The sequence below is a fragment of the Antechinus flavipes genome, chromosome 4 (genome assembly GCF_016432865.1).
Source record: "Antechinus flavipes isolate AdamAnt ecotype Samford, QLD, Australia chromosome 4, AdamAnt_v2, whole genome shotgun sequence".
NCBI lineage: Eukaryota > Metazoa > Chordata > Mammalia > Dasyuromorphia > Dasyuridae > Antechinus > Antechinus flavipes.
The window spans coordinates 90,028,850-90,044,419 of record NC_067401.1 but is presented as its reverse complement, the minus strand read 5'-3'; the positions used below and the strand labels follow the sequence as shown (position 1 = coordinate 90,044,419).

The following is a 15,570-nucleotide window of genomic DNA, read 5'->3' as shown; positions in this document are numbered from 1 at the left end:
ATGGACAACTTAGTGGTGCCATATCTTTCATTTTTTTTAATTCATCTAACATTGCTAAATGGAGGCATGTTGGTGGCTTAGCCAGTAAAAAACTGAGTCTGGATTCAGGAAGACCTGAGTTTAAATGTGGCCTCAGATACTCACTAGCTATGTAAGTCACTTAACTTCTCTTTCCTTTAATCCACTGAAGAAGGAAATGGTGAACAACTGCAATATATCTGCCAACAAAACTTTATATAGGGTGACAAAGAGTTGGAAACATCAGAAAAAGTGGAGAATAATCATTGCCTGTACTTATCCATTGTTTGTTTTTGTTTTTGTTTTTTACCAATTTAGATTAAAATTTAATACTGTGAATATATAGTATGTCCCAAATGTCTAAGTTCATTTTTAAGCCACTAAAAGATGAAAGATAATCTATTAAAGCTTACAATTGCCCTTAGATTTGGAGCACTCTGTATTTGTACTTTTATTCTAAACCTATGGAGAGTAATTTCTTCTGCCTGTTTTAAACCTGAAGGATCAACTCTTACTGTCTTTATAAGCCATTAGATCATTGGAATGCTATTTCTTGGTAATAACAAAGTAGAAAAAAAGTTTGTATTTATTCTTTGCTCGTTAAGGTTAATTATTGGTTTTTCAAAGGCCCTTCTGATGTGGTAAGAGTACCCAATGAGGATAGTAAACATGATGTTAGATTGAGAACAGAAGTACAGATAACAGTCACAGTATGCTGATTTTTGATGTACTAGGGGTTTTCTTATTATTAGCTTTATAGACATATTATTCTGTCTGCTCATATGACTATGACTCTACTTTCAGTAATTCAACACACTGGCCTGGACATTTGCCATATGACACTTAAATGATCTACCAGTTTCTACTTTTCCCTTTCCAATATTATTGTCAGTGCAATTATTCCTAAAGTATAGATCTGATCAGATCATCTTCCCTCCTCCTTTTGCTCAAGAACATTTGATGAGTACCTATTATCTCTGGAAGAAAATACAAACTCCTCAGGTTATCATTCAAAGCTCTTCATAATTTGGTTCCCATCATATGGATTTATTCTCATATCATTTTTTATTCCTATGTTCTCTCCAAAGTGACCTATTTATTTTTTATTCCTATGTTCTCTCCAAAGTGACCTATTTACAGTTGTTAAAATCCAGTGTTCTATCTTTTGAGTCTTTGATTATACTGAAATGTACCAAAAAAATCATAGAATTTAGATTTGGAAAGGAGCTTAGAGGCTATCTGATCTGACCCATGATTGAGAAATCTTAATTATAATATACCTGCCAAGTATCTTCCAGCTTTTTGTTTGAAGGCCTGCCATGAGGGATATACTCAGCACCTCCTGAAATATTACAGACAAGTGTTAAATAACTCTAGTCATTAGGATTGCTTTTTCTTACCACATTGAACTTAGATGCTTCTTTGCAACTTCTCCCCATTCCTTGTGCTTCTTCCTCATGGGGAAGTAAAATGAATGTATTCCTTCTTTGGGGCAGCCAGGCTTTAGAGCTATAGTTCCTTCAACAGATTTTCCTATGATATGTAACCAAGGCCTTTAAATATCTTAGTTTCCCTCTGTTTTCCCTGGAGTTTATTTATTTGTTTTAGCTCAATAGTTTAAATTTTATTGATATGTTTAGTTGTTATATTACATTCATAGGTTACTTCTGCTTCAAGGGAGTATTCTTTTAATAAAGCAAAATAGCTAAGTAAAAATAATAATACAGTGATATCTGAAAAATACATGCAAAAATTCACATCTGTAGGAGTCCTATTTCTTGATGAAAAAATAGCAAAGGAAAACAAATGTATTTCTCTCTCTCCTACCTTTGTCTCCAATGAAAAAGAAAGGGAAAAAGAAGCATTTCTTATAATTGAGCAAAACAAATTCCCTAATTGTCTAGATACAAAAATATATAGCTAATTCTGTAAGATCTGATATCTCTGTAATGAATTGTATATTTTATCATCCATCTTCTGGAATCATCAGTGTTCATTGCATTTTTACAGCTTTCAGAATTGTTTTTTTTTTTCAGTGTTGTTACTGAATATAAATTGTTCTACTCTTTTGGCTAATTTCATTTTCATATATGTCTTTGTATGTCCATTTGAAAATATTCATTTCCTCATGTCTTACAATACAATAATACTCTAGTTTATTGATGTTCTTCTTCTTAAACTGTAACTAGATATGGTACTAGAGCTGAGATTTTACCAGGGTAAAGTAAAATAGGATTTCACATATCTCCTTATTCCTGTAATCTATACCTGCCAATGTAACACAAAATTCTTAGCATATATTGTTTCATTTTGGTACATATGATAAACCTGTGAATTAGCTGATATCATTATTCCTATTTTCCAAATGAAAAAAACTTGGACAAGATCACACAATTAATAAATGTCTAAGGCTGGATTTGAACTCAGCTTTTTCTCATTACAAACCAAAGTATTATTTCTACTGCTATTCTAAGTAGCTTCCCTTAATGTTTTGACTTTGTCTAGACACTATATAAATGTTTATTGCCATTCTACTTCTCCTTCTGTACTTGTATAGCTCCTTAAATGGCATCACAAAGAGTTATCATGGCTGAAATAACAGAAAAACAACAATGCATGTGATGTATTTCACTAACTCTTTAGAAATATCCTAGTTGAACGGCACACATAGGAAAAAAGGGCTAAGGAGCTAGATATCCTACCAGAAGGAAATTTGACGGATTTGTTATCTGAGGTTAGGCTCAATATTTAACAAACAAGAAAATTAGACTTGAACAACTCTGAGATACCACTACACACCTCTTAGATTGGCTAAGATGACAGAAAAAGATAATTCCGAATGTTGGAGGGAATGTGGGAAAACTGGGATACTGATACATTGTTGGTGGAATTGCAAATGAATCCAACCATTCTGGAGAGCAATTTGGAACTATGCTCAAAAAAATTATCAAACTGTACATACCCTTTAATCCAGCAGTGTTACTACTACTACTATATATTACTAAGTATATACAGCTTATATCCCAAAGAGATCTTAAAGAAGGCAAAGCGACCCATATGTGCAAAAATGTTTATGGAAGGTCTTTTTGTAGTGGCTAGAAACTGGAAATTGAATGGATGCCCATCAATTAGAGAATGGTTGAATAAATTGTGGTATATGAATGTTATGGAATATTATTGTTCTGTAAGAAATGACCAGCAGGATGATTTCAGAGAGGCCTGGAGAGACTTACATGAACTGATGTTAAGTGAAAGGAGCAGAACCAGGAGATCATTATATACTTCAACAACAATACTATATGATGATCAATTCTGATGGACTATATGATGATCAACAATGAGACGACCCAAATCAGTTCCAATTGTTCAGTAATAAAGAGAACCAGCTACACCCAGCAAAAGAACTATGGGAAATGAGTATGGACCACAACATAGCATTTCCATTCCTTATGCTATTGTCTGCTTGCATTTTTTTTTTGTTTTCCTTCTCAGGTTATTTTTAACCTTCTTTTAAAATCCAATTTTTCTTGTGCAGCAAGATAACTGTAGAAATATGTATACACATATTGTATTTAACATATACTTTAACATATATTAGCATCTAGGAGAGGGGATAAAGGGAAGGAGGGGAAAAGTTGGAACAGAAGGTATTGCAAGGTTCAGTGTTGAAAAATTACCCATACATATGTTTTGTTTAAAAAATATAATTAAAAAAAAATTAGACTTGAAATCAAAAGACCTGAATGAAGCTCTGAGAAGATATCACAAGTCACTCAGCCTTGAGGGAGGCAGAGTGGCAAGTACAACCAATTTAAATTCTGCTTTTAACATTTGGTAACTAAGTGAACATGGACATGTCATTTAACATCTGTAAACCTTAGTTTGCCCATCTATGAAATGGGAAAAATAATAACTATAAGATTTATCTCACAGGCTATTGTCAGGATTCAAGAAGATTATGGCAAGTATTTTTTAAAACTCACATATAAGTACCAGTTATTATTTTACATTATTAGCATTATGATTTGTAATTTTATTATGCTCTACAAATCTCATTTTGCTAGTCTATATAATGAGAGGATAATAATCACAACTTTTGATTTTCCCCTTTGGCAAAATCATTATTCCTTCTCAGCTACAAGAAACCCTTCAGGATTCCCTTAGGACAACTAATTTGTGAAGGCTCAATCTCAACAGCATCCTTTCTACAAAATTTCTATTTCCTCAGTAGTCTTTCTGTTTATGGCTAACAAACCCTCCTTATTTTATTTTTACTAATAAATCCCCCAAATTTTACTAATCCTTGTCATCCAGAGTTGTTACTAAACACATCTTATTTTTGAAGGTTCTTCCTATAGTTTTATGGAACCCATGCTTATAGAATTCTTTACTATACCAGCAAAAAGCCTCTTTTACTCTTTAACTCAGTAACCCCACTTTTTCGAATCATTAGTCCACCATGGATTTTCCCCTTTGTCTTCAATTATACTTTTTGCTCTTACTTTAAACAAAAAATAACCAATTAAACTTCAATTTCCAGATCTGGCCCCTCAAGTTAATGTGCTATAATTCTTTTCTTCACTTCTAAGCATCCAAGGAAGAGTCAATTTTTTTTCCCCATCTTCTCACTATTTTTTCACTATCCCTTGCATAATTTCTAGACTTTTAACTTCTTTGGCACCATTCTTCTGGAGTTTCTTTTCTTCTTTTCTTTCTTGCCCTGTCCGTTCTCACCCATTCTCATTACTTTTATCCTCATCTCTGGAAATGGATCCCAAATCTATGGCTTTATTCAAACATCTCTCCTAAATTCCAAGCTTTTGTTTCTACCTTGCTTCCAGACATTTAGACTTGGTTGTGCGTTGATCCTCCCAAACCCAACAATTCAATCATTTTACCTCCCATCTCAGTGCCTTTGTATTGGCTTTCCTTCCTGGCTTTGGATACACCCCTTTCTCAACTCCATCTCATAAAATCATTTTCTTTTCTTATTGAAATCAAGTTTTGGGATATTAGTTGTGCTTGAGTAAATTTTTGAAAGATGATTCTGCTTATTTTGACATATATTTTTTTTTCCTGATGACTGGAATGGTTATTAAGTGCATTGTTTCATAATATTAGATAAATTATGTTTTTATTAAGAAAATAAAATTAGAATTTAAAGTCTAGATTGCTACCTGAAAAGAGAAAAAATAGCAAATTTCTACACACATGTTCAAGCAAAATCTTGAAAACTTTAATACTAAATAACAATTGAGAAATCCATTTAAAAATTATAGTAAATGAATTATAATATAGAACTTCACAAAAAATCAGTAAGTAGCCCACAGGAAATAGAACAAATGGTCTACCTGCAAAGTGACTAATGGCATAGGCACACAAACCTTAGTACTTGGGAGCTATGAGATCAGCAGTGATTAGTCATATGGATCAGACTGTGATACTTCTGAGGCTCCAAAGCCCACATAGTTTGGTCTAAGATATGATAGATGACCTTGAAGATCTAAGACTCTGAACTTCAAAACCTGAGGGGACCTAACCCCAGGAGGATTGAGGTTATGGCAAGAACCTAAGTGACCCAAGAAGATCTTATCCTGGCCCTGGTAAAACAAACAAACAAATAAAAACAAAAACAAAGAAAACTTTTAGCAAATAAAGCTGAAAAGATGGGTAAACTAAAATTTATAAAGATTGAAGAATAAAACGTTCATATTTTTTCTTTGTATATCTGCTCTTTCACAATTATGATATTTTTAAGAGCTACTTATATATTTTAAACCAAAATGATGTAATAAATGCTGTTGGGCATAGTTTTTATACTTCTAAAATAGGGAGGTTAATTTGAGATTAGAAATTTGAGAAGACTCAAATGATTTAGATGATCTCTAATGCCCTATATTCTTTATTAAGATTTATTTTCAATACCTTTTAATACTAAAGTACAATTTAGTTCAAAGTATGTTTGTTATTTGAAGTATTTATTTCAGGATTGAAGCAAAGGTTTCTTAAATCATCTTAACTCTCACATATAATAAAATGAATTATTACAATTAAATTCCCAATATTCTTATGTTAGCAAAGAACTTTGGTTGAACTTAGATTTTTTTTTTTTACTATATTTTCACCCTTTGCCTTTTACTTGGTATATGATTTTTTAAAAATGTTATTTTATATCATTCTCTTTTTAAACTAATGCTTTGTATTAATAGGGAGTTTTATAATTTTTTAAGTGGTCAAAGTGGTTGTAAGCATTTTGTAAATGAATAAATGGTTTGTTTTCCACATAAAGAGTGGTACAACCCATACTCAAGTCTAGGTTATCTGTATAGAAATGAATAGCAATGATGTTGAATATCATTAATTATATCAGTTTCCTTTTAGTTGAGCCACTGGACCCCTCACTATATGCTTTCAGAAGATACCCTTACATTTCTAACTCTTTCCAAAGCACTAGGAACATTAGGTAATAAAAATAATAATAAGGTTATCTAAGCATAAGTTATCTTTCAGCATGATGGCACTAATAATATATCTGCTAAATAATATCATGCATTTTCCTTCAGGATCAAATTTCAATTTTTCCACTTAGGCTGGAATACAAATACAATAATACATACACTTTCTCACAAAGGCTTTTCAGGTAAAGATTTGTTTGTATTTTGATTAACTCATATTTAGACTTATGATATTTTTAAAAGATATCCACTAACCATATTTTGAGACCATTAAACCTAATAAAAGAAAACTATTTAACCTTACATCAAAACATTTTCAGAACATCATAAAATGAAGTTAAGAAATTATCTAGTTCATCCCAAATATGCCTGACACCATTATGATAGATAGTTATATGTAACACATTTGAAATAGTGTGTTAAGTTTTGAACAATATATTGTTAAAAGACTATTAGTGGGAAAATGCCCAGAAGATGATGAAGAGACTTGGGATCACGTTTTATAAGTATCAGTTGAAGTAGAAAGTAGAGTGGGGAAAAGATTAGGAGGCACATTAAAGCAGCTTCACATATTTGAAGTGCTCTCACTAGGAAGAGGGATCAGAAAAATTTCCTAAAAATATTTTTAGTGTACTTTCATCCATTTCCAATTTTTAAGAGTTAACAGTTTATTTAAATTCATTAGTTCAGGACTGCTATAATTGTACTCTATTTTCTTATCTTTATCTCTTTAACTTGGTATTCATTTGATCTATGTGCTAACTCATTGATTAACCATAAAAAGAAAACATATATTCAAATGATATTTAAGTCAAGAACCAACAGTTGTTTTCTGTGAAAATGTTGCCACTTTTATCTTCTATTGTATTGCTTATCAGATGCCATACAATGCCTTTCAACTCTCTTTTAAACAAAATATTTTTGATATACATTCATAAGAATTCTGTGTAGTCTCCACAGAATTGGTCTGTAGTCTCCAGACCAATGATTGCTTTCATTTCTTGTTCCAAACCGTATTTTCTAGCATAGTTTTCTTTGTCCTTGACTTTGCTTACATTTACATTGATGTCACTGAGAAACAAGGTAATGCTGTTTCAATTTGGAGCTTTTCCCCAAAAAATCTTCACAGAATTTCTCTACTTTTTTTTTTTTATAAAAGATATTGGCATATTAGATGCAGTTATATCCATGGCCATCTGTTAACATGCTTATTTTGAATACTATAAAGAAAGGTTATCAAGTTTCTCTTTAAATGATGTTTCTCATCCTTGGACCCATGAACAAATTCTGTAACACTTTTCAATTTAGTTGCAATTGACTTCTCTTTTTGCTAGTTTTATAGAGAAAATGTTATTAGAGATGTGGTTTGCAACCATTGTGTTGATTTAATCATTGGGTGATGATAATGCATCAATATTACCAATAGTAAAGCCAATGTTTGTAAATAGATTGAGATCATTTGGATCTCATACTTTGTTATGTATACTGTGAAAGTGGAAGGAACTTTACAGCAGAGCTATCAAATACATAGTCACAGCATTTCCAAGAGTTTCATAAAACATTAAAATAAAATTGAGGAATATTTGTTGAAATAATTAAAAATACAGCAGAACAAACAGAATGTTAATATGTTACTAAAATCAGTTTTGTATGTTTTAGTGGTCCTCAAGCTACATGAGTTCAACACTACTCATTAAGGATGAAAAATCTTTTTTAAAAACTACTAATGTTCTCCCAAACTATTTTATGTGTAACTACTATATACATACATACATCTATTCATATAGATATATGTATTATATATATTATATAGAGAAATATATTTATATTTATATTGTATATATTTTCTCCCAATTTTAAAAACATTTTTATTTAAACTTTTGAAGTTCTAAATTCTAAACTTCCCTCTTTCTCTGGAGAATTTCTCCTTGAGACAGTAAGCAATCAAATATAGGTTATACATGTACAATTATGTACATTTCCATATTAGTCATTTTATATAAGAAGACTCAAATAAGAGAGACAGAATTAAACAAAGTTAAAAATAGCATGTTTCAAGACTATATTCAGCCAATTTCAGGTCTTTCTCTGGAGGTGGATAGTATGCTTCATCATTAGTCCTTTAGGATTGTCTTGGAATATTGTATTGCTGAGAATAGCTAAGTCATTCACAATTTTTCATCAAACAATATTGCTGTTACTGTGTATTATGTTCTTCTGGTTATGTTTTCTTCACTATGCATCAGTTCATATAAGTCTACAGGTTTTTCTGAGATCCTCCTGCTTGTTATTTCTTATAGCACGATAAAATTAAATTATAGTTATATACCACAACTTGTTTAGGCATAATTCAATTGATGGGGAATCTTTTGGATTTGCAATTCTTAGCCACCACAAAAAGAGTTGCTGTAGATAGTGTGTGTACAAATAGATTCTTTCCCTTTTTTTAATGTCTTTGAGATATAGATCTAGGAATAATATTATTAGATTAAAGGCTATACAGTTTTATAGCACTTTGGGCATAGTTCTAAATTGCTCTTCAAAATAATTGGATTAGTTCACAATTCCAGCAGTACATTCATGTACCAGTTTCTCCAATTCCCCTCCAATAGCAAACCTTTTCTATTTGGTCATACTAATCACTGTGATAGATGTGAGGTGGTGCCAGTGTTGTTTCAATTTTGTGTTGTATATATTTAAACTTCTCCTCTTAAAAGGTGTGTGTGTGTGTGTGTATGTGTATGTATGTATGTGTGTGTATATATATATATATATATATATATATATACACATGTGTGTGTATATGTGTGTGTGTGTATGTATACACACACATTCTTGGGGAAGAGTTAGAAGCAATAAATCAAAACTGTAGAGATAGAATCTTGAATGATGTAGGGTAAAAGTTACCAAGAAAATCCATCTAAACATAGATTGGGCTTTTTTCATTGGAAATCTCCAGAATGTGGGTAAGTGACTATTCATCCAGGTTGCTATTTTTGGGAAATTCAGTTCTTATATGAGTTGGACTAAAAAGACTGAAGTCACTTCAATTCCATATATTATCAAATTCTTATTATATGCAGTGCATTTTTTAATGTTAAAGTATATGTTAAATATAATATATGTACACATGTCCATACAGTTATTTTGCTGCACAAGAAGAATTGGACTTTGAAATAGTGAACAATTAACCTATGAAGGAAATCAAAAATGCAGGTGGACAAAAATAGAGGGATTGGGAATTCTATGTAGTGGTTCACACTCATTTCCCAGAGTTCTTTCACTGGGTGTCGTTAGTTCAATTCATTACTGCTCTATTGGAACTGATTTAATTCATCTCATTGTTGAAGAGGGCCATGTCCATCAGAATTAGTCATCATATAGAATTGTTGTTGAAGTATATAATGATCTCCTGGTCCTGCTCATTTCACTCAACATCAGTTCATGTAAGTCTCTCCAGGCCTTTCTGAAATCATCCATGCATTATATTTTTTAAAAACTAGAAATATAAAAATAAAACCAAAATAGTCTCTCTGACTGCAAAAAAGATTGCTGGAGATTCTTTCTAACTGGGAGGTTCTATTATTCCTTGACCATACACATTAGTCCTAATTTAAATATGAATAATAAAATTTAAATACTTTATTGAGGTGTTTAGATCATTGTATCTTTATTTTGTATTTAAAGTCATAATATTCCATAATATAAAGATCGAGTTAGCCCCCTGGATACCTTAGAATCAACCAGAGTCAGGATAAGCAAAAATCCTTAGTCTTTAGGGGTAGAAGTAAATTGGATGGATGCAGGATCTCCATGACCTCTCTTCTTCATCTCCTGCCCCAAAGTGACTCTGGCTACTCTTACTCCACCCCCTAGTCCCTCCTACAATTCTCTGTATACACCAATTATCGAGCCAGCACAGAATAGTGGGAAGGGCCATTTTCCAAGCATATGGTTATAGAATATTGTCCAATAGGTAATTAGCCTTAAGTGCTTGGTTGTCCGACCTCAGTGCATCAACTCAAGAGTTTCAACCCTTTACACCATAAGACTTAAAATCATAGCATATCAGAAATGGAAGGAAACTTTAAGATCATTTATCCTCAAATTTCTTTAATTTAATTCTGGTATTCCAATCATGAATTTATATGACTAATAATAGGATTTGTATTAGAATTTGTATAATACTGTGAAGTTGGAAAATGTTCTTTAGGTTAAATCACTTGATCCTTGAAAGAGACTCATTAGGTTATTATTGTTGTTATTAATATTTAGTATTTGCATGCCACTTTAAGGATTGCAAAGTATTTTGGAATTATTCTTACAAAATCCTGTGAGATATATGCTACTTATCTCCATTTAACAGATGAAGAAACAGGCTAGAAAAGATTAAAATAGCTCACTCAGGATTAATCGTCTAATTATTTTTGGGGGAGATGAGGCAATTAAGATTAACTTGCCTAGAGTCCCACAGCTAACTAAGTGTCATGTGTCTGAGACTAGGTTTAACTCAGGTCTTCCTAACTCCAGGGGTAATGCTCTATCCACTGTTCCACCTAGCTGCTCCAAGGTTAAGCATCTAGTAAGTGTTTAAGGCAAGTTTTGAAGTCAGATCTTTCTGTCCCCAAATCCCAAATTTTAACCATTGAGTCACCTAATAATTTTTGGCAGGCAGGTGCTGAATTAGAAAAGCAAAATTAGATGTACCTTTTCAATCATGGCCATCATGAATTTATTTGACTTGATTATCCATTTTTGGAACAAGAGAACGGTTTTAGTTTCAGGGATAGGGCAGAATTTTAGAGGAGGTGGAGATTTATGAATGCTGAAATGTTATGCAGAAAAAAAGAGAGAGAAAGAAATAAAATGAATTCATGGGAATATTTTAAAATACATGGAAGAAAGTAGAAGGAATTTCAGAAGGGAATACCAATAAGAATTAACTTGGGCCACTTTGGTTACTCAGGTTGAATTAGTACATAACATTAAAAACTATGCAATAGAAGTTCCCAATGTCATATATAAGCCTCCTTTTGTTGTTCTTTATAGAGTGACATGTTCAAATTGTTTGTTGGTGTTTTTAATTTCAAGATAAAATAAAAATTAAAAAGCAACCTGATGTTCTACCCAATGTGAATAGACATTCTATGAGCATTTCCATTGCCTGTAATATTTTTCCTTGTTTGAGGAATGAGGAAACTAAAGGCCAAAAAGGGTGAAGGGTCATGTTTTCAAAGCTAATTAAAAGCAGATTGAGAACTAGAACCCAGTACTGTTGACACATACTCCAGACATCTTTCTGCTTTTCAACCTTGTTGTTTTTTCCTTAAAGATTCTCAGTCAGGGGAAGAGGGGCTGCTGGGGGAAATAAGTAGATGTGAAGTGTAGAAACATTAGGGAGATCTTGAACTTCTTGCTAATTTCTTCTTTGTTCTTCAAGATTCTATGACCTTGCTTGACTTGCTTCAAGAAGTAAGGCAGAATTGTGAACTTGATTTCTGTTCTACTATGCATCAATTCTGTCTCTCTTTCTCTCTCTCCTTCTTCTTTTGTCCCTTCCTTCTTGTCTATGTCTGTTTCTTTCTCTGTCTCTTTTTTCTTTGACCTCTCTTTCCTCTTCTTCTCTTTCTGTCTCACTCTGCTCATGTCTTTCCTTTTCCCTCTCCTCTTTCTGTCTCCTTTTCTTTCTCCCTCTCTTTTTTTCCCTCGCTTATTCTCCCTTTCTTCCCTCTCCTTCTGTTTGCTTTTTTTTCTTTTTCCTTCTCCCTCTTCCTTCTGTCCCCCTTTCTCCCTCATTAGATATAACTTCTGTTTTAAAAATTGGGTTATTTCTCTTCTGCCCCCTCCCAATACTCTGATTCTAGGTGCTTGCATATACCTGATTTTATTAGTATGACTTCCGGTATAACTGTCATGGAGTGAACATTTCTTTGAAAATGGTTCATCTTCATCCCTAAAATTTGTAATAAGAAACTATTCAAATTCATTTAGATCTTTTAATGTTTCCAAAGTACTTTTGTTGTGAGGTATATAATATAAGTACATTTTTTACCTGTATTTGGTAGATGAGTAGCTTGGGACTCATACAGATGACATTTCACAAAACTAGGATTAAAAACAAAACAAAACAAAACAAACAAACAAAACAAAAAAAAAACAGTTTCTGTCTTTAAGACCATTGTGTGCTTTCTACTACTTAAGTTACAGTAAGGATTATGAAGATTGGTGATGTTTTGGGCTTCTTTCAAACAGCCCATAAGCTTCTTCTTAATATTTTGCAAGTTGATGAAGGACTTTAGTTGGTTCCAATTGCAATTAGCACACAGAAACAAAAAATGGGTAAGGATATGAAAAGAAAACACTAAAAACCCAACAAAAATATAAACACTCCTGGGAGATTTATTGGCAAGAATTAAAGGGATAGGGTAAGTCCATTGCATGTTTGATGTAGTCATACTGCCGCTAAATTATTACATTGCAATCTTAGACAAATCAATTAACACCACTGGACCTTTCTTAGCTAGACATTGCTCAATAATGCCATCTATAATTTTGAAGGTGATGATTCTTTGGTGATTGAGATTTGGACAAATACAAAGATATTTTGACAATTGTAAAAGCATTCCTCAGGCTTATTTCAGCTTAGTTGATTCTGAAAGACAATATCACAAATTTCCTTGTCAACAGTTATGAGTTTTATCTATTTAATAAACTCCCTTTGATAAATTTAAGTGAACCACTCTCTTCATTTTGTGTTTTTCAAAACTCAAAGTAGACTGGGTCTTCTTTTAATTTGTTTTTCAAACTTCCCTCTTGTTCATCTGTACCATTCCAAGCAAGAAGGGAAAAAAAAAATAAAAACTATCTGCCATTTTTCTATCATGTGATTGATTCCTGTTCCTTTTTCTTCACTTGCCTTTATCTATCACCATCTTATTCAACTATTCTTTCTTAAATTGTTGTTCCCACATGATAAATAATTGTGTCTTGGTCAGTATCCTAATTGTTCTAGTAATCTTACTTTTAAGTAAATTTTTATTGATTTTAACCATCTATGTCTACAAGTATATAGATATATGTATGCATGTTATATAGTTATGTGTTAACTCTGTGTAACCATATGTAGCCATGTATCAATCACAAATATTTCTTAGACATTTAGAAGGCTTTGTGGCAAGTACAAAAGTAACAAAGAAAGGAAAATGTTTCTGCTTTCAAGGAGTTTGCATTCTAATGGGGAAGATAAAATGTAAATAACTTGATATATACAGAGTAGATAAGAAATAGTTTCAAAAGGAGAGTCATCAGCTGCTGACTGAGGCCAGGAGAAAAATCAGGAAAAGCCTCTTCTAAAAGGCAGACATTGAGCTAAATATTGAAGAAAGTCAAGAAAATCCCAAGTCAAGAATAAAGGAGTAGAGCATTCTGATATGAGGGATAGCTAATACCAAGGCTATAAAGATGAAAGGTGGAATAAACTATTGGAGGAGGAGATGCAAGTTGGCAAGATGGAATGTAGAATATGTGCAGAGGGATAAAGTACCCAAAAAAACTGGGACACTGATACATTGTTGGTGGAACTGTGAATGGATCCAGGCATTTTGGAGATTATGAAGAACTTTAGAAGTCAATCAGAGAAACATATTGGGTACCAGACATAATAGCAACTTATTGAGGGGTATGGGGAAGCAGTTAACATTGTCAGACCTAGCACTTATTTTTCCCACATCTATTTCATTTTCAATTTATGTAATAAAACAAGCTTTTCCATAGCATAGTATGATAAGGTGATCATACATGAAACTAAAAATCTATTATGTACAACTTGCTTTTCCTTTTAAACATACATAAATTACCATCTAATTTTTTTCTATCTTCCCTATCCACTGTTAAGATAGCTACAATTAGATACAAATATACATATACATACACATATATATGTGTATGTATATGTATATATATACATGCATATATGTAAAATTATTATATATATATTTCTATTTTTAGTTCTTTGCATATAGTGTCTTCATACATCATTTATAGTTCATTTGGATATTTATAATAGTCAAAATGACTTATTTGCTCAAAGTTCTTGAAACAATATTGCTGTTACTGAATAGAGTATTATCTTGATTCTGGTCATTCTTTTCTTCATTATTTGTGCAGGTTTTTCCTATCTTTTTCTAAGATCGTTGAGCTCTTTCTTATAATATAGTAGGATTCTATCACAATCATGTACCACAACTTATCCAGCAATTCATGGACATCCCTGCAATTTTCAGTTCTTTGCCATCACTAAGAGAGCCGCTATAAACATTTTAGAGCATATAAGTTCTTCTCCTTTCCCCCCAATCACCTTAGGAAAATCATTTTGGCAGCTGATTGGAGATTGGAGTAGATACTTGAGATTAAGAAGACTAATTAGAAAGTTATTAAAATAGTCTGAGTGAGAAGTAATGGAGTCTTAAAATAGTGTGGTAGTTGTGTGAGCAGAAATGTATGAATTCATGAAAGCTACAGCAAAGATAGGTTTGCCTATATGTGCCAAAGGTTAGAATATGTTAAATAAATTAGAGTCCAATAAGCATAGGAAGCAGGATTTGACTTCATATCTTTTCTTCTTCTTCTTCTTCTTCTTTTTTTTTTTTTTTTTTTTTTTTTTTTTTTTTTGGTAAAGCTTTTTATTTTTCAAAACATATGCATGGATAACTTTTTTCTTTTTCTTTTTTTTTTTTAATTTTAAAGCTCTTTATTTTCAAAACACGTGCACAGATAATTTTTCAACATTGATCCTTGTATAGCCTTGTGTTTCAGATTTTCCCCTCCTCCCCCCCCTGAAGGCAAGCAATCCAATATATGTTTTATTATATGTTAAATTATGTTAAATCCAATGTAAAAATATATTTATACAATATATTTATAGAATTCTCTTGCTGAACAAGAAAAATCAGATCAAAAAGGAAAGAAAATGAGTAAGAAAACAAAATGCAAGTGAATAACAACAAAAAGAATGAGAATGTTACGTTGTGATTCACATGCAGTTCGCACAGTCCTCTCTCTAGATGTAGATGGCTTTCTTCATCACAAGACCATTGAA

At 32.0% G+C, this 15,570-nt stretch overlaps 1 protein-coding gene and 1 long non-coding RNA gene across 3 annotated transcripts in view; one reads left to right on the top strand and one right to left on the bottom strand.

Annotated features, from left to right (window-relative positions):
- LOC127559614 (uncharacterized) overlaps window positions 1–1,362 on the bottom strand; it is a 121,469-nt gene extending 120,107 nt beyond the window's left edge. The window contains exon 1 of the long non-coding RNA XR_007953171.1: window positions 1,299–1,362. This is a non-coding gene — a long non-coding RNA (uncharacterized LOC127559614). The remainder of the gene's footprint in view (window positions 1–1,298) is intronic.
- Window positions 1–15,570, top strand: part of FMN2 (formin 2) — a 446,111-nt gene that overhangs the window by 197,289 nt on the left and 233,252 nt on the right. The window lies entirely within an intron of this gene.